At 39.6% G+C, this 19382-nt stretch overlaps 1 pseudogene; it reads right to left on the bottom strand.

The window, feature by feature from the left end:
* Nucleotides 1-2104: 2104 nt before the first annotated feature.
* Nucleotides 2105-2205, bottom strand: LOC125156821 (uncharacterized; annotated as a pseudogene).
* Nucleotides 2206-19382: the final 17177 nt, after the last annotated feature.

Genomic DNA, 19382 nt, shown 5'->3' with positions numbered 1-19382 from the left:
ATGAATATATAATTATGAACACATTTATGATTACATAATTTAAAGATACATATAATATGAATATAGATTTATTTCTTATTTTCTGGTATTCTGCCTGGGAACATCTGAAAAACAGATAACTGAGCTATATTAAGTTTAATTAATATTAAACAGCATTAAGTTGGCAAGTCCCCTGATTCCTGTGCTGCCTGGTTTCTGATCTCGTGGGTATCTAAAGTGGCTTACAATGGCTGAATATGTGAGGAGTTTTTTTTTTCTATTTGGGGTTCTTTGGTAATGAGCACACCCTGATAGTAACGCCTTAGGATTGCCTGTGCCCCCACTGATATACCGCTGATTTTTAGGGAGTCAAGAAAAATCCCTTTGGCGGGGCCTAATCCCTTCATGCAAATGTTAACTCTATGAAATTTTATCTTTCTGTTCTTCAGATCATCTTTAAATTATTCATAGCCTGACAAACAATGTGTGAACAAAAGAAGAGAATTTTGTTATACTTCAACAAGTTGATTTAAGTTTATTTATTTATTTTGAGAAAGAGAGAGAATGGGGGAGGGGCAGAGAGAGAGGGAGAGAGAGAATCCCAAGCAGGCTTCGTGCTGGCAGCACAGAGCCCAACACAGGGCTTGAACCCACAAACTTTGAGATATGACCTGAGCGCAAGAGTCAGGCGATTAACCAACTGAACACGAGCTGCCCCCAACAAATTGATCTTAAGCCCAAATGCTGTTTAGACTGTGTGGTTTGAGTGAGGGTTTAAAAGGATAACTGGGTCATATGTACACATGCAGCTGAAACTAAGACCATCCCACCAACCTCAGTAGGAACCTTGGTCATGTGCAAACCTAGTTGATGAGGAACTCAACTCTCTGTAACTGCAGTTCAAATATAGGAACTAGCCCAATCCACCGATCAGGAGAGTCCTAACAAAGAAAACAATAACATGGACATATTTTTATCTCAAAGAGGTATTAGAAATCATCTGATGTTACATTTCTCAAATTTGTTGGGAAGGGGGACAATAATGAGAATTACCTGGTTCAGTGAGGAACAGAATGGAGGAGTATTGAGGATATACAGCTTGTCAGAGCTCCAAAGAGATCCTTTTTAACTCTTAACATAATTTATGAATCACGGGTCCAAATAATGATTTATATAGCCTTGGCTGTAACCATTCAAACCATCCAGCAAGGGAGCTTTCAAAAATCTTACCATCCAGGTCATATCACAGCCAAATTAGAATCTCTGGGTTGGACTTAGGTACCAATACTCTGAAGAGTCACGTAGGAGAGCTTGGGAATCCATAGGCCTATAATAGCGGGGAGCTTGCTAACACCAGACCCAGGATAAGGACCCAGCTCATATTTGAGTAGCCACAAAGAGCCTCTCCACTTCCCTCTAGACACCTCTCCAGCTAAGAATTACTGTGCCCTCCAGGGAAAGTGTTATCTTTAAATGAACAATTTTTTTCTTTAATTGTGGTAAAATACACACGTAAAATTTACCATCTCAACCATTTGTAAACGGACAGTTCAGCAGCGTTAGATATATTTACATACTTTGCAACAGATCTCAAGAACATTTTTATCCTGCAACCCTGGAACTCTATACCCACTGAACGCCGACTCCCTATTTCCTCCCCCTTCCATTCCCTGCAAAACATTTTATTTTCTGTTTTTATGAGTTTAACTACTTTAGATACCTCATATAAATGGGATCATATAGCGTATGTCTTTTTGTGACTGCTTATTTCATTTAGCATAATATCCTTAAGATTCATCCATGTTGTAGCAAGCAGCAGGATTTCCTTTTTTTTTTTTTTTAGCTGAATAATATCCCACTGCATGTGTATACCACATTTTCTTTACCCATTCATCTGTCCACGGATATTTGGATTACTTCTACCTCTTGGCTATCGTGAGTAAAGCTGCAATGAACTTGGATATGCAAATGTCTCTTTGAGATCCTACTTTGAGTCATCTTGGATATATACCCAGAAGGGGGATCATATGGTACTTCTATGTTTAATTTTTGAGGAATCTCCATAGCTGTTTTCCATAATGGCTGCATGATTTTTACTTCCCACCAACAGTGCATGAGGGTTCCAAAAAATATGGAATGCTTCGAGAATTTGCATGTAATCCTTGTATAGGGGCCATGCTGATCTTCGGTATTGTTCCAATTTTAGTATACGTGCTGCTGAAGCAACCACTAATCAAAAACTTTTGAGATAATTTTCAGAACTTATTAATAAATCCCATGGGAGTGACAGCTTGAGTCTCCCAAATTTATAAAAACCGCATGTTTGAATAATTCATTTTAAGAGGAATCTGATAAATGGTCAAGGCAAAGTTACTAAAGGGAGCCCTCAAAGCATAGTCCCCAGACCGGATCATCAGCCTCATTTGGGAATGTGCTAGAAATGCAGATTCTTAGGCCCCGCCCCGGACTTACTGACTCAGAAATTCTGTGGGTAGGATCCAGCAACTTGTTTTTTAAAAGCTTCCTAGTTTTTGAAGCATACTAAGGTTTGAAATGTTCTTTCGGTTATGATTTTATGGATCTTAAAAAGAATCCTCTAAGCTCTGAGACTTTTTCTATTGATGCTGGTAATGTCAACGAATATATTCCTTTCTGTTTTATTTTGCTTTTTGTTGTCTGTCTATTGCTTATTTGTTTGGTAAAACAGCCTTGCTGTAAGTATCAGTGACTTCAGGATTAAAAGCTAGCTTAGGCAGTAGTTTATAGTATAAACTGTAACAATATTAACTTCTTGGTCATTATGTATTCTGTAAAATGAGGAGACTAGACCAAAGATGGTGAATATCTGCCTTACACCACTTTTGCAGAGCCCAAGTCAGACATTGCTAATTGATCAAGACACTCTACCCCACCCAGCCCATGTAGAATCCTATAATCCTTCTTAACACAGCCTTACCAATGAATTAGACTTATGAGATGAAATCCACTTGCCACCACATAATCTTTATTGTCCCTTCTAGCTATGTCCTCAAATAATATGCACTCCAAACACTATCCATTCTAGGGTGTTCTCTACAACTGTAAATACTCAGTGAGCTTAGTTTCCTCAACTATAAGATAATACTAATGTTATCTACTTCATGGGGTATCTTCTTTAGGAGTCTTTAGGGAGATTAAATGAAATATTGTATTTGAACCAGCTAGATCAGTGCTAGGCATAAAGTTTTAAAAGTATCATTAAACTTTAGTTCCTGCATTCTTTACAATTTTTTCTTAGCACTCACCTTGGCCGACAACTACAGCTGATCAAGCGCAGTGCTGCTCTGAGAAGCATGAGTGCTCCTGGTACTGACCTGGCAATAATGAGGATTGACTGATTTCTTAGCCTTTGCTTCCATTACAGTGGTTCCCTCATCATTCTGCTTACCAAGTCTGCACTTTGGCTGAACTAGTGCCTTTGGGTGAAAAAGGAGCCCTTTTACTTCTTAGTTAATCTAATCTCACAACAGAAAAAATCAAAATGATTATATTATCCAGCACAAAACTAAACTCAGAATACATATAACCAACCTTTTGATGCTGACTTAGTAAGATATTAACGAGCAGGTTTCCCTCCTGGAGTAGATGTACAGAAGTTAAGATTTATTGAGGACTATGCATGCACAAAAGCTCTGTTAGCCAATTTGCTGTTATATCTGATTTATTCCCCACAAGAAGACTTTAAGACACGCACAACTACATTGTTTCTGATTTACAGATGAGAACACTGAGGTCCAGAGAAGTTAAGAAACATAACCAAAGTCATAAGCTTGAAAAAGGGATCGACTACCTAATTTGCAGAGCCCAGGGCAAAGTAAAGATGCAGGGCCTCTTATGTGAAAGATTATTCAGAATTTCAAGGCAGAGACTGAAGATCATTAAGCCAAGCTCAGGGATCTCTGCACGGGATCCAACCTACTGCACAGGTTGTAGGTTCGTGAAGTTGGCCTTACCGGCGTCAGAAAAGATTCTAAAACTTGTGTCATTTCTCTATTCCAACAATGGGAAAGGCAAGTCACCCAGCAGGAAGTACATCTTGGATCCCTGGCCCCAGAAAGACGGTGAAGAGCTACAGGGAGTAAGAGTGAAACCCAAAGAACCCAGTCAGCTTCATGGGTTTGACAAGAGATCCCAAGGAGCAGCCCCAATAGATGAAGCAGCACTGGATTTGAGTCAGAAAACCTGGGCTCAGATATTGCCTTGGAAACATTATTTGAACGATCTCAAGCAAGTCATTGAGCCCTACTAAGCCTCTGTCTCCTCCACTGAAGAAGTGAGGGTCCACCACCTTTTCTTAATTCACAGATTGAACCACTACAGGGGTTGAAGCACATAACTGCACACAGTATGCAGACAAGTACGTGAGGATAGCACCTTTGGAGCCATTAACTGCAGCCCCAACGCTCTACCCCAACTACCTCTTGTATCCAATGATTTAAGTGGGTGCTAAAGGGTCTCTAGGGCAGGATGAAAATCTAAACTGTGTTCAATAATGGGATACTGACATAGAATGGCAGATGGTTGAACTACAGGGAGGTTAACTAAAGGCTGCAGGGACCATCGAGGAGAATTCATTGAACACTTAATAGGTTCTCAATCATCATCTTGGGTACAGATTGTTTTTAATATTAACAGTGAATGACTCTGAGATTATAAAGCATCTATCTAGATTGCAAAAAAAAAATGCATTTCTTTACTTTCTTTTCTTCCTGGTCCTCCTCTCCCATAATCACTCCAAGAATTTCAGCATTGTTTTTTTGGCTTTGGTCCAAAGAATTATGATCACGTTGGGGAAAGAATATGTACAAGCTGTCCATTGTGCTGAACACCCTTTTCTCCTTAGCTGTTGTTATTGTCAGTGGTCTACAGCATCCCTCACAGAGTTCAACTGTCTATAGCAGTGACTGAGACATGCCCACCATTATTGGTTTGAGAGGAAAGTATACTGTTTCAGGGAGCGAGCCATTCTCTCTTTGTGTGGTAATCTGCCATGGTTACATGAGATGAGTGGCCTTGAGTCCAATGTCACAGCTCAAGGTCTCATAGCCTGCATCCACATACACTAATGGATATTTTTGTGAGACTCATCCATAGGACAGGTGGATATGATTAGAGAAGAGTCTACCATCAGCCACACAATGTACCTAGTGGTAGATCTCTACTAAGGTGGGGAGGCAGGTGTAACACTACTTTATCCCACTCCAAAAGGTCAGCCTCATATCTTCTTACCATTTCCTAGCAAGGTGAGAGTAAATAAAGATTTTTCCTTAAGAATCTGGGGCTTCACCACATTGGGGCTGCCATCGTTAGTTGCTCTGCCACTGCGTTCAGCTGCAAGTGGTTGAGCTCATCCTTGCCTGTCTCCATGAGATCAAGAGCAATTTATCTGCTTCTCTCCTACCTTCTTAATGACCCCCAGGATTGATGTCTATCTTCCCATATTTCCATCCTTGACCTCTAAGACAATAATTACTTTGATCTCCCTCTCTCCTTTGATGATTCACCATTTACTCAACAGATATTTATTGAGCACTTGGTAATAACCAGGCACCATTCAGGACACTCAAAATTCAAGAGTGAACAGAAAATCATCCCTGCCTTCACAAAGCTTACATTCGAGCCCCAAGGTCTATTTTATTTCCTTTCTCAATTAGTGGAAGTTCAAAGGATACTCACTTCATATCACCCAAAGGCCCCAAATGTAACCTCCTAAATAAAACAGCACGAGTTGGTATATTTTCAAGGTCTAAACTGTTTAGTGTTATTTAGTCAGCATGTAAAATTTTAAGAGAAAGGAAGAAGTAGGTTTGACACAATAGGAACAAAAGTCCACATTGGACCTTAAGAGTTAAAGTAAGAAATCATGGGGCACCTGGTTGGCTCAGTTGGTTAAGCATCCAACTTTGGCTCAGGTCATGATCTCACTGTTCATGGGCTCGAGCCCTGCGTTGGGCTCTGTGCTAACAGCTCAGAGCCTGGAGCCTGCTAAGGATTCTGTGTCTCCCTCTCTCTCTGCCCTTCCCCCACTCATGTTCTTTCTCTCTCTCTCTCTCTCTCTCTCTCTCAAAATAAACAAACATTAGAAAAGATTTTAATAGGAGAAAAAGTAAGAAACCAAACTTCTGGATGTATTATGGAGAACATTTCTTGAAGCAAACTTAAACCAGCCCTTGTGGCTGTTTTATAAAAAGGGTGACAAATCCCAAGCAACAATGCCATGGAACCTTTTTCAGAAGGTGTAATCCATGGGACAAAATTGAATGATTGAATCATTGCTTTATTTTACTTACTTCTATCCTGTGATCATTCCAAGAACCCCAGCATGGCTGGCTCTCTTAGATATCACAGTCAATGAGGTGTTGGATGAATGGATTCACCCAGCAATCCATTAAGTGCTGATGAAAAGGAATCATAGCCTTGGAAGCAGGAACCATGTATACCCCACATAGAGAAGCTACAACACTCTTAAAATCAAAAGCCCAGAAGGTGCTGAAGCTAAGAGCTTACTTAGTAGAAGAGAAACAGGGTGATAGGAGGGATGGTCCAAGGGAAGTAGTGAGAGTGGAATTTGAAGGCAGATTCCAACTGTGAGTCATGACCTAGATTGGCATAAACTCCTGTGAGAACCTCCTCCCCTCTCATCCCACCACGAGACATGAAGGAGATCAGAGAAAGAATAGAATAGTAAGAGTGGCCTGGGTTCCGCAGTTAAGCAGGTAATGGCTGGGGACTAAGTTGTCATTCTGAATTCACAGTGTACAACCACAAGTGTCCTGTAATATTTGCCTTAAATACCTAGCTGCTTCTCCCCCTGCCATTCTGAGAGTGATAGAAACTGATGGAATCATTAGCAGATGCCCCAGTATCATAGTCGTCTCTGTCACCCTCTTCACCAAATCACTCCACATTTTGTTCTACTTGGTGACTGGTGGGTAGGCTGTAACTGACAGAAGAATCTAAAATACCATCTTGTCAAGCACAAGTCTAAACTAGGTCTGCATGACTTCACGGGTTTAGGACAAGGGTTAAGAAATATCTAATTTTAGCAGATTGAAATTTGCAGAAGTGTTGAGAGCCAGAAAAAAAAAATCCTTAATACTCAATAAGGGATCCTGCTGAGACATCCAAAGCACCTCAAGTTTTTAACACCTTTTAAAAATCGCTTATTCTCATGCTTGTGTACTGCACGATCTTATTTATGGTCAGGAAGACCCAGAATACCATCTCAACCTTGCCACTAGCTGTGTGACCTTGGTCTAATTACTCTTCTTTTTTAGATCTCAAATTTTTCAATGAAGGTAATAATAACTACCTTTTGTGACTGATGCAAACATTAAATGAAATGATAGAAGTGTGAGGGTTTAGTAGTCTACATTCTATTATAGCTTCTCAATATTTGCTTAATGATAAATGATTACATGAATGAATATTAATACATTGGAAAACATTTATTTCCTTTTCTTATATATTCTCATTCCAGAGTCATCTAAGACATGAACATAAAACATAAACACTATTTATTTTTTCATAAGAATTTATACTTTATAAAGTGAAACCTTGTATGTCTCATTTAATCCTCCTAAAAGCTCTTGAGAGACAGTTTAGGCTGGGGTTATCACTTCCATCTTACAGAAAGGGATGCAAAGGGCAGTATTTTTTATTATCCAAATCCATGCAGTTAAAGGAAAGAAGGAAGGAAGGAAGGAAGAAAGGAAGGAGGCAGGAAGAGAAGGAGGCAGGAAGAGGGAGGGAGGAAAGGAAGGAGGGACTCAAGCTCAGATTTTCCAACTCGAACTCCATATTTTTTTCCATTTTGAAAACCACCATCCCACGTATCCTTGAAAACTGAAGGAACCCATCTGTCGTCATTGGACCAGTTATTAACACAATCAAAATAGACATTTCCTTCCTGACTAAAATGAATTAATGGCTTAATCTGTCTACAATAGCATTCCTGGACAACGCAAGAGGCTTTCTCATATAAGGCTGTCAGAAAAGATTCAAACTCAGAAAAAGCAATCTTTTAATTATCTTCAGTTGTGCTAACTCCAAGGTGGCTTCGAGGGGAGCGAAGATCAGGACACAGTCATCTCAGGTGTGTCATTCTTAGTGTTCTGACCTGCCAGTCAGTACCTAGAACAATTGCAAATAAAGCCATGGGTAGGTTTGGGATGAAAGAGACCTTTTATATCAGACACCAAAGAGGTGGACTAAGTCAGAAATTCCAAGAACACTTGGCCACCTAAATGGAATGATGTAGTTAGAGAGGGAGGGAGCCAAACCATGAGAGACTCTTAAAAACTGAGAATAAACTGATGGGGGAGGTGGGGGGTGGGGGGAAAGTGGGTGATGGGCATGGAGGAGGAGACCTGTTGGGATGAGCACTGGGTGTTGTATGGAAACCAATTTGACAATAAATTTCGTATTATAAATAAATAAATAAATAAATAAATAAATAAATAAATAAATGGAACGATGTCCTGAAATTAAGTAGACAAATTAAGGTAAGGGTGTCTGGGTTGCTCAGTCGGTTAAGCATCTGACTCTTGGTTTCAGCTCAGTTCATGATCTTGTGGCGTAAAGAATTCGAGCCCTGCATCAGGCTCTGTGCTGACAGTGCACAGCCTGCCTGGAATTGTCTTTCTCGCTCTCTCTCTCTGTACCTCCCCTACTCATGCTGCCTCTGTCTCTCTCAAAAATAAATAAATAAACTTAAAAAAAATTAAGGGTAGAGGGATGTATAAATATTTACTGAATGTCTACTACAAGCTAAGCACTAAGGTGAAAACTCTAGATATGGTACCCTATTTAATCCCTCCATATACCTAAAAGGTAGATATTTTTAATTCTCATTGTACAAAGAAGATTCTGTAGCTCACAGAATTTAAGTTACTTGTCCAGAATTAGTGGCTGAGCTTCAGTCTGAACCCCGACTTGTCTGAACCCAAAGCCCGTGTTTTATCACCTGGCTAGGAATTTTCCACTAGCAGTCCACAGATGAGAGCAGGGCTGACAGAAAAAAGACAACTGTAGTTATCCCTGTCCCTTTTTAATATCAATATGCTGATTCAGTACATCTGAGATGGATCCCACACTTCCAGATCTTTAACAAGTTTTCTGGGTTATTACAAGGGACAGCTAAGTATGAAAAGAGACGCCATGTTGCCTACTCAGGAGACAAAGACATATTTCTTACAGCCATGTTGCACCCAAGGTGCAATGCCCTTTCGAACTCTCACTTACCTTCACTAATCAGTGATTTTTATGACTTTACAACATGCTAGAAGCTCTCAGCATTAGTCAAAAGTTAGGAAGGAGCCTTTTCTTCAGACCACTTAGTCTTCACCATTACCCAACTGGCCACGTAACATAGATTCTCCCCACTGGCACCAGCCAGAGAGCCCCCAGCCCTTCACACAGACATTCAATGTCTCCCAGGCTGGGTTCTGAACTCCTGTTCTTTTAAGATCTGACACGAGCTGTCTGCTTACTGAGGGTAGTTCTCACGCATTCAAGGGAACAGAAAATGCACTGTTCTCTCAAGCCTCCAGAAAGCTCCCCTGATCTCCTCTTAACCCACCAAGCAAAGCAGCCCTTACTTTCAATGAGAGGACCACTGTCCTCTGGTCTTTCTCCACACTTTCTCCTTAACAGGGACATTGAATGGTTAACTAGGATGTACGAAATATTTTAGGTTCAAGAATTAACGGTAACATTTTTTGCCTTTTATGGGAACCAGATGAGTCTAAACATGCCTGAGTTAGTCTTGTATCCCCAAGGCTGAACAGCTACTTCTTCAAAGCAACAGGAAACAAAACACAAGTTTGAGTCTTCCGATTCTGCGACATTAAATTCTCATTAACCCACCTTGCCACACTGTTTACAGACTTGGAGGCAAAATGAGATGGCATTCAAATCAACGTGCGTGTACTTGGCCATAACAGGTACCTAATATCGAGTGAGCAAAATGTGGAAAACTAAGCAACTATAAAACATGGCCCATTCCTCACAATGTTCATATAACCCTATTGTGAAATGGAGTATATGTGAAATGCCCTTGGACTTTCACACTTTGAGAACTTTCTTTGTTCTATTATTCACTACCTCCAGCACTCTTTGAATCTAGGTTTTCTATCCTGGTCAAAAAAAAATTTTTTTTAATTATAACACCAATATACCACAAAATAAGATGTGGCAAGGTACTATGAAAACAAAAAGTTTATACCAATGTAACAGAAATTATTTAAAAAATAAGAAAAAAGTAGAGAATTTTATCACTGCATTATGCAAAAACCTCACCTCTGGCTTCATCTTATTTTTTCCACCCTAATTTTTTTTTTTGTCCCACTGTCATCATCCACTTAGGCTTTAATTGGTTCTTCCCTGATTGAGTTCAATGTATTTGAGGAAAATGCCTTAAATCCTCTCTGTCATAAGATGAGATATTAAATAAGAAAAAAAATCCATGGAGATTTTATTTACAGAAAATCGACAAAATGGTGCCAATTCAAGTGATGCATAGAGATACAAACCTTTAAAGGAGTCAGAAGAGGTAGAGATTGAGGAATTCATCAGGAAAGGCTGGATGGAAGACGTAGAACAAGCTAAAGAGAATCCACAGGAAAGAACAGGATATGAACAAAATGTCACGTGTAACAGACAATGGGGTTGCCTGATTGCCTGATCATATCAGTGTTCATATTGGCAAGCAGTAAAAGAGAAAACTGAAAAACACAGGTGGCTGATGAAATACAAAATTGTATGAGAAGAAGTATATCCCAAGTGGGATCTATTCCAGATATGCAGTACTGGTTCAATATTTGAAAACCAATCAGTGCAATCAACTTAACTTATATAATCTAGTAACTTTAGCTAATGACAATGTATATGTATTCATTTATTCATTGTAACAAATGTACCATAATAATATAAGATGTTCATAATCGGGGAAAATGGGTGAAGGGTATGTAGAAACTCTATACTATCTTCATAATTTTTCTATAAATCTAAAACGGCTCTAAAATTCAAAGTTAATAACTAAATAACTAAATAAAGAATTTTTTGAGGTAAATCAAGGAAATAGAGGCTATTAAATCTCAAAGAAACTTACAAGTGCCCACCCAAGGTCAATCAACTGGTTATCACTAAGTTAAAATCAGATTTGAGATCTCAGTGACTCCTGGCCTAGTCAGGTAAAGCAAAAGAATCAAAACAGGAAGAGATAAGGAAAAATGATGCTTAGAATATCTTCTTCCAAATAAAAACAGAGACTTCATCCTCCCTACACTTATGACTTATAGGGAATACAAATGAAGCGCAGCCAAAGACAATGTGTTAATCAACGATGATGCCAACAGGAAGAAAAAGTGTCTGGAATGTGTTTCTTTTTCAAGTTAGATAGACTTTCTTAAATTGGCTTAAGGTATGTTAAACATTCCATCCCGAAGTCCTATATTAAACAGTTATATTGTAGACGTGAAATATCTGTTCTTTGCAATCATAGAAATATCTCAGTATTTATGAAGAGCATTGAGTTGGTCAGAAGATCATGGTCGCTGCTTCTGACATTGGGTCTAAAGCTAGCTCTCACCTGCTGGGCTCCTATTAGGGGCCATGCACTCTGCCCTTGTTAGCTCATTCAACTCTCACAAGAAAGTTATGAAGTCAAGACATCAGACATGTTTTCAAGATTAAGCAAACCTTCCAAGAGGTTGGACGACTTCCCCAAAGTCATACAAGGGAAATGGAACCCAGGTATAGTTATTCAAAAACCTATGGTGCCTTTCTCACTCTATGACCTTGGATAAATTATTATGTTTATTTCAAACACTTTATGGTGCTTATCATGTGGCTGATCACAACTCTATACACTTCATAAATATGAATTTACTTAATACTTATAACCATTTATAAGTAGATGTTATTAATATCCCCATTTTAGAAATGAAGAAACTGGGGCGCCTGGGTGGCTCAGTCATTTAAGCATCTGACTTCAGCTCAGGTCATGATCTCATGATTCACGGGTTTAAGCCCTGCATCGGGCTCTGTCAGCTCAGAGCCTGGGGCCTGCTTTGCATTCTGTGTCTCCCTCTCTCTCTGCCCTTCCCCTGCTCATGTTCTGTCTCTATCTCTCAGAAAATAAACATTAAAAAAAAGAAAAACTTAAAAATTAGAAGTGAAGAAACTGACTCCATCTTCTGAGCTTCTGACTCCCTTTCTGAAAGTGATTTCTAAGAGCCCTTTCAGCTCTGCAGTCACTGATTCAATAATAGGCAGGATGCCTCCAAGGTCAACTTCCCCAGGCCTGTGCCTCAGACGAGGCCATTCTGAGGACTGAGCAAAATCCTTTGAAGTGGCATCTATAAAACCAGGCCAAAACAATGAAACAAAAACTCATAAGATTTAATCTTCCTTGGAAAAGTTATGGCAAACAGAAAGATGACATCAGCTGACATTTGTGCAAGTTGCTATTTTAATACATATTCACTTGAAAGGGTGCCTGAGAATATAATAAAGAAGTGAAAAGATCCAAGAAGTTTGTGTCCAAAGGACTCAGTCTTTCTTGTGTCTTTTCATGTAACCAAAGGAAAAAAAAAAAAAAAAAAAAAAGGAAAAGCCAGAGGGGAGGGAAAAAAAGGGAGGAAGGTAAGGTGAGGAGAAAAAGCAAAAAGAGACAGAGTAGAAAGAAGGAAAGATGGGAGGGAGGGAGGAAGAGATAGAGTAAGATGGAAGGAGAGAAAGAAGATTAAGGAAAGTAGTGAAATAATAACCCTTCTAGAAACCCTTCTATGAAATAAGCAAAATACTAAAAAGTGTAATATAACAGTGTCAGCTAAACCTGGGATCAAATCTTTTTTTCCATCCCTTAAGAACTCTATGACCAATGACAAGTTACTTAACCTCTTTAACTAACAGTTTCTTCACCTGAAAAAAATCTAACTTTCTGGGATTTTTTATGAGTAAATGAAATAATGTATATGGACGGTCTAGTACTGTGCCTAGCACACAGCACGTACTAATTAAAAATTAGTTGCATAGATGTGTCACCTAATGGTGAGCCAAGAGAAGTGACTCTCCCCGAACTAATAAAATGAGGTCTGAGGGGCGCCTGGGTGGCTCAGTCAGTTAAGTCTCTGACTTCGGCTCAGGTCACGATCTCACGGTTTGTGGGTTCGAGCCCCGCGTCAGGCTCTGTGCTGACAGCTCAGAGCCTGGAGCTTGCTTCGGATTCTGTGTCTCCCCCTCTCTCTGTTCCTCCCCCGCTCGCACTTTGTCTCTCTCTCTCTCTCTCTCAAAAATAAATAAAGATTAAAAAAAAATTTTAAAAAACGAGGTCTGAGAACATAATAAAAATGCAAATGGAAAGCCTTACTTTGAACCATCACAACCCTTGTAGTATTTGATGGCCATTTTCAAAACCAGGTGGAATCAAGGGATTTCTAGAATCATAGAGAAGGGTGCATTACTGCACTGAAGGAAACATTAGGAACCCCAAGCCAATCCACCCTATTTCAGATTCCTTAAAACAATGAGCAGAATAAAAGGAGCCTAAGACTGGTCTACTTTAGATATTTTCAGCATTCTCAGCATATGAAAACAATAAGTACGTCTTGAGGGTTTCTTCAGTGTCATTTTTTGGTCAAGTAAAATATCAACATCAAAGTCTGTAAATTGTATTCTTTCCATTGTAAGGCATAACGTATCTCCTAAGGGCAAATGCCTGAGACTTCCATCAGGTAGGCCTTCAATAATGAACCTATTTATTCAAAAAAATTATTCTGTTTCCATCCTTCAGGCAATGTTTGGCTTATTCTCACAACATCAAACAGACTTTGCTACTAAAGATCTGGGTTCAAATTCCAGCTTTTTATGTTATTAACTTTGGGCACATTATACAATCTCTCTGGGCCTCAGTTTTCTCCTTTAAAATCTGAAGTTAAGAATAATGTCTTCATAGAGAATTAATGATCTAATGCAGTCAAACTACCCATCAAAGTGTCTCTGCACACATTCATGGCATGGCAAGTCTTAACATATTTATTCATACTATTATTTATTGTCATCTCTCAGTTCTGTTCCTTATGAATGTTCTCAAACAACTCCATTCTGAACTCATAGTGCTTCCATGCCTCAGACACCATATCTACTAAAATCCTGTCCTTCTGAGATGGTTTATAATTTCCTAATCTAGATGACTTCTGGTAAGTCCTTCACCAAGAGCTTCTGAGGAAATTCTGTTGTTGGAAATTGTGATAGAGAGAAAGTCCTGTCTTGAATTTAAGCAACGTCAAGAATTAGAAATAAATGTATTCTCACTAACCTTGCAAAGGGAGACATGGCTATTCAATGCATTGGTTAGTAATCGGGAAGAAAGTGCCGGTAGCCAAGACGATTGATTTGCACACTACCAAATTACACAGGTTAAGCAGGAGGAAAGAGGGCCACAAGGAGAACTAAAAACACCGAGACATTAAACAATATGCATAAACGAGTACATAGGAAACTCACATTGTCAAGAATAACATACACGACATGAGCCTTCTGGATTTGGAAGAGCTTATGATTCTGTTCATGCATTCTAACGGCATCCTTGAGATAATTAAAATGTCTCAAAAACTAGTGAGTGAGGTATCAAAGCAGATAACTCAATAGAGATGTCAGCTTCTATATAACAGCTGTCAAAACAGTGACTGAGTTTTAAGACTGGAATGACTTTCTTTCCTTGGCCAACTGATGGAATGACAGTGACCTCTTTTCACTAGTATACACTCAGTCGAGTGTAGGCCTTGGAAAAGAGGGAGGAGCGGGAGGGGCAGGATGCTGAGCTGCTCGGACGTCTATCTCCCAGGAAGTTTGACCATGAACCGTTGCAAAGACCTACTTTTACCTCTACTTTCTATGCCAGAAATAACTTTCAAAAATGCAAAAGTAATTCATGTTCTTCCCTGATTAAAATTCTTCAGAAAGGTCACATTTCTTGGGATGTATAATCTTTTGTGACCTATCTTTCAACAACCAGATGTATAGCTTTTCTTGAGGTTTGCTAACAAAATCAATTGACCCCCGTCCCCACCCTTTATCCAGATCTGTCCTTTGTGCTTATCTGTGATACTGTTGAACATTTCATGTCCTAGCTCAGAGTCCCGATAGGCTCACTCTTACATGTCAAACCATGTATGATGATGTAGCAGTTAAGAACATGGGCCCTGAAACCAAATCACATGAATATGAACACCAGTCTGTCAGTTTCTAGCCATGGAGCTTTGGTCTAGTTAGTAAGTATTCTGTGCCTCAGATTCCTTCCCAGTAAATCAGTTGTAGTAACAGTACCTAACTCTTAGGAGTGTTATGAGCATTTAGTTGGTTAACACATGTTAAGTTGCTAGTAAAATAAGTGTGATGATTTCGGGTTTAATAAATAGTTACCATGGAGTCTGGTCTTTATGGGGGAAAAGAACACAGGTCCTAGAGTCAGGAAAACCAGAGTCTGAAGCCCAGCTCCTCTGCTAATTGGCTATTTGCCAGTTAAACACATTCTTAGCATTCTTGCACCATTTCATTTACGCACTGGAGATGAAAGTATCTACAAAGAGAGTTTGGGGAGACAATAAGATTAAAACCACAATGTGCCAAAACCACAATGAGGTGTCACCTCATACCTATTAAGATGGCTTTTATCAAAAATAAATAAATAAATAAATAAATAAATAAATAAATAAATAAATAAATCTTGGCCAGAATGTGGGAAAAAGGGAACATTTATATAAGTATTGGTGGAAATGTAAATTGGTGCAGCCACTAGGGAAAACCGTTTGGAGTTTCCTCAAAAAATGAAAAACAGAACTACCACATGAAACAGCACCTCACTTCTGGGTATATTCCCACAGGGGTTGAAATCAGGATCTCAGAAATTATCTGTATTATTCATAATAGTCAAGACATGGAAAGAACCTAAATGTCCATCAAGAGATGAATGGCCAAGGAAAATGTGATACATACACATAGTGTAATATTCTTCAGCCTTAACAAAAGAAGGCAATCTTGCCATTTGTGACAACACAGATAAACCTTGAGGACAAGGTGTGAAGGAGAAAAAAAAAACAGGTACAAAAGAACAAACTTTACATGATCCCACTTGCATGAGGCATCGAAAATAGTCAAACTCCTAGAAGCAGAGAGTAAAATGGTGGTTATCAAGGGATTGGGGGGGGGGGGGAGATGTTGGTCAAAGGGTACAAATTTTTAGTTACGAAGGTTGAATGTATCCTAGAAATCACTATACTTAACAACCCTGTATCATATACTCTAAAATTGCTAAGAAGGCAGATCTTATGTTAATTGCTCTAATAATACTACTACTAAATAAAGATGGGAGGTGCTTTTGGAGGTGATGAATATGTTTATGGCTTTAGCTGTGGTGATGATTTCATGGTATATACTGATCTCCAAACTCATCAAGTTGAATGCATTAAACATGTACAGCTTTTTGTATGTTGATTATCATGTCTCAATAAAGAGATTTTTTAGAAGAAAAAATGGAAGTCATCACTTCCATGCTTACAAGAAAAAGGCTAAACAAATGGAAAATCAATAACTTTTCTCACACCCATCAGAGAATTGAGGTCACGGGGCAAGCTGCCTTACCAAAATACGGAAAGACAGCTCAATATAGAGAATCACATGCTAGCCAAAGGAGATAAAACAAAGTCATCTAAAATACTGAATTAAAACTAGAACACACACAAAAAAGAGAGTAAGATAAACAAAGCAACATGTGCAGACATCTGGTTCCAATCTATGGAAAAATAAACATATTATTTATGAAGTGCCAGCAGCCTGCCAGGAACTGGGGTAGGTTCCTTGTATATATTATCTCCCCATTCTTCCATCAGCCTCTGAAGCAGACTCTCTTTATCTCTATTTTCCACATCAGAAAACTGAGGCTTACACAGGGAAAGAAGTGTGCCTAATGTCCCACAGCTAACACACGCCAGAGCTGGGATTTGAATTCCAAAAGTTGTGTTCTTTTTACCATACCAAACCAGTGGCTCCAAGGGCCACGTTGACTCCAAAGAACAAATCTGTTAAAAAAAAAAAAAAATCTGGATTTGGATTAGTAGAAGCATGCCATCAGACTGAATATCCAGCTCACACAGTATGGAGCAAGATTTGTCTCCAGCTTCTGTAACTTGTCATCCATGCTTCTGTTGCTATGGCCTTGGTGGCCTGGGACATCCCCAGAGGGTGTTACAAGAGCCCATAAGTCTCATGAACTGCTAAATTCTCATTTGTCTGCAAGACCTTGGATTAGTTTAACATTCCCTGACAGCCGCTGGCAATCAACATTTACAACACTTAAACCTGGGCTTAATTAATGAGTGTTTATTATTCATTTCAGCCACATGCACTGAACACTTACTAAGATCTAAGGCCCAGTGAGAGTTAATGTGAAGGATACAATGATGAATAACAATTATAACAATATTAAATTCTTACATTTGTTTTTTTTTAACTTTTTTTTTAACGTTTATTTATTTTTGAGACAGAGAGAGAGCATGAACAGGGGAGGAGCAGAGAGAGAGGGAGACACAGAATCTGAAACAGGCTCCAGGTTCTGAGCTGTCAGCACAGAGCCCGACGCGGGGCTCGAACTCACGGACTGTGAGATCATGACCTGAGCCGAAGTCGGACGCTTAACCGACCAAGCCACCCAGGCGCCCCTTAAATTCTTACATTTGTAAGGAGCTTTACTCTTAACAGAAGACTCTAACATATGCTATCACATAATCCTCACACACCAGCGACAAGTAATTCATTATCCCAATTTTGTATGTGAAGAGACATATATGTCTATGATATTGTGGTTTATAATAAGAAATATATAGTATTTGGTCTTCCTTCCCTTTTCTGAGCTCCTAAAACCCTTGGAATTTCCTAAGTGATGAGATTCATCAAGGTGTCTTTTATTATGTTTATGAGATTACCTGGAAAGCACCTAAAAATGGGGGCTGGTTACCAGTGGTTTCTTAGAGGTTTGGAATTTTCAGTCCTACTCTTGGATTGCTGGCAGGGGAGCAGGCCTGGAGGTTGAATCAATTACCAATGGCCAATGATTTAATCAAATATGGTTATGTGATGAAGTCCCTATGAAAACCCAAAAGGATGGGGTTCTGAGAGTTTCCAGCTTGGAGAACACGCCGAGATACAGGAAGAATGGTACATCTGGAGAGGGCTCCATGCCCTTTCCCACCCACCTCGCCCTATGGATCTCTTCTATCTGGTTGCTCCTCAGTTATGTCCTTTCATAAATAAACGGGTAATCTAGTAAGTAAAATGTTTCTCTGAGATCTATGACCTGCTCTAACAAATTAATCAAACCCAAGGATGGGGTCATGAAGACCTCCAATCTGTATCAGGTCACTCAGAAGAACGGGTGACAACCTGAACTTATGACTGGTTTCTCAAGGGGACGAGTGGCCTTGTAGGAATAAACTCTTAAACTGTGAAATCGGATACGCTCTCCAGGCAGCCGGTGTCCAAACTGAGCTAAATCATCAGTCACCCAAATGGTGTCAGGGAAGTACCTGGGAGTATACACACACATTGGAACTGGGTAACAGAACCAACAGAATGTCCGAAGCCACACAGACGGCATTTGTCACAACTGAGATTTGAACCTGCCATTTGTCATGTCAGAAAAGTTAGCCATTCCCTGATTTGTGGTGGTGGTGGTTGTTGTTGTTGTTGTTGTTGTAATTTTTGCCATGCCACGAAAGAGAAACAGAAAAGTAACTTGAATGTGGCAGAAGTGTTAAAAAGGGGGGGGGGGCGGGAATCTTACAGAAGACAAGAAAAAGTAGGGCTAGGCACTGCCCTCCCTTCCCTCTCAAACTTTTTCTACTGGATGGGCAGCTTAAGTGAGGGGACTAAACGTGCCCAGCAGGAGACCCCATCTGTACTGAGGCAGCTCAGGTTCAAGAGCTGCAGGCCATAGGAAGCATGGAAGAACCATAAACAGATCTAAAATGGAAAGGACTCAGGCTACAAGACCTGTAGGGAAGAGGATATGAATAAAAGCTGGATAAAAGGAAGATTTGTTGCTCAAAACTTGACTCTGTCACGAACAAAGACCATGAGTAAATTGGTATATTAGTGTACTTAGGAGACATGACTGAATAACTTATATCGAAGCCTTGGCAGGTGGAAGGCCTTGTGCCAATACTGCCTGAACTCTGAGCAGGTCTCTGGACAACCATCCGATGGACAGTCTCCTTTCAAGGCTGATGACTATATGTGGGGCCGGGGGAGGAGAGACAATAAAAGGATTCCTTACTCAGCTACTTCTCTGCAAACATTTGCACTTT

Source organism: Prionailurus viverrinus, chromosome F2, assembly GCF_022837055.1.
Source record: "Prionailurus viverrinus isolate Anna chromosome F2, UM_Priviv_1.0, whole genome shotgun sequence".
Lineage (NCBI taxonomy): Eukaryota > Metazoa > Chordata > Mammalia > Carnivora > Felidae > Prionailurus > Prionailurus viverrinus.
Note: the sequence above shows the minus strand (reverse complement) of the source record. Positions and strands in the feature narration are given on the sequence as shown.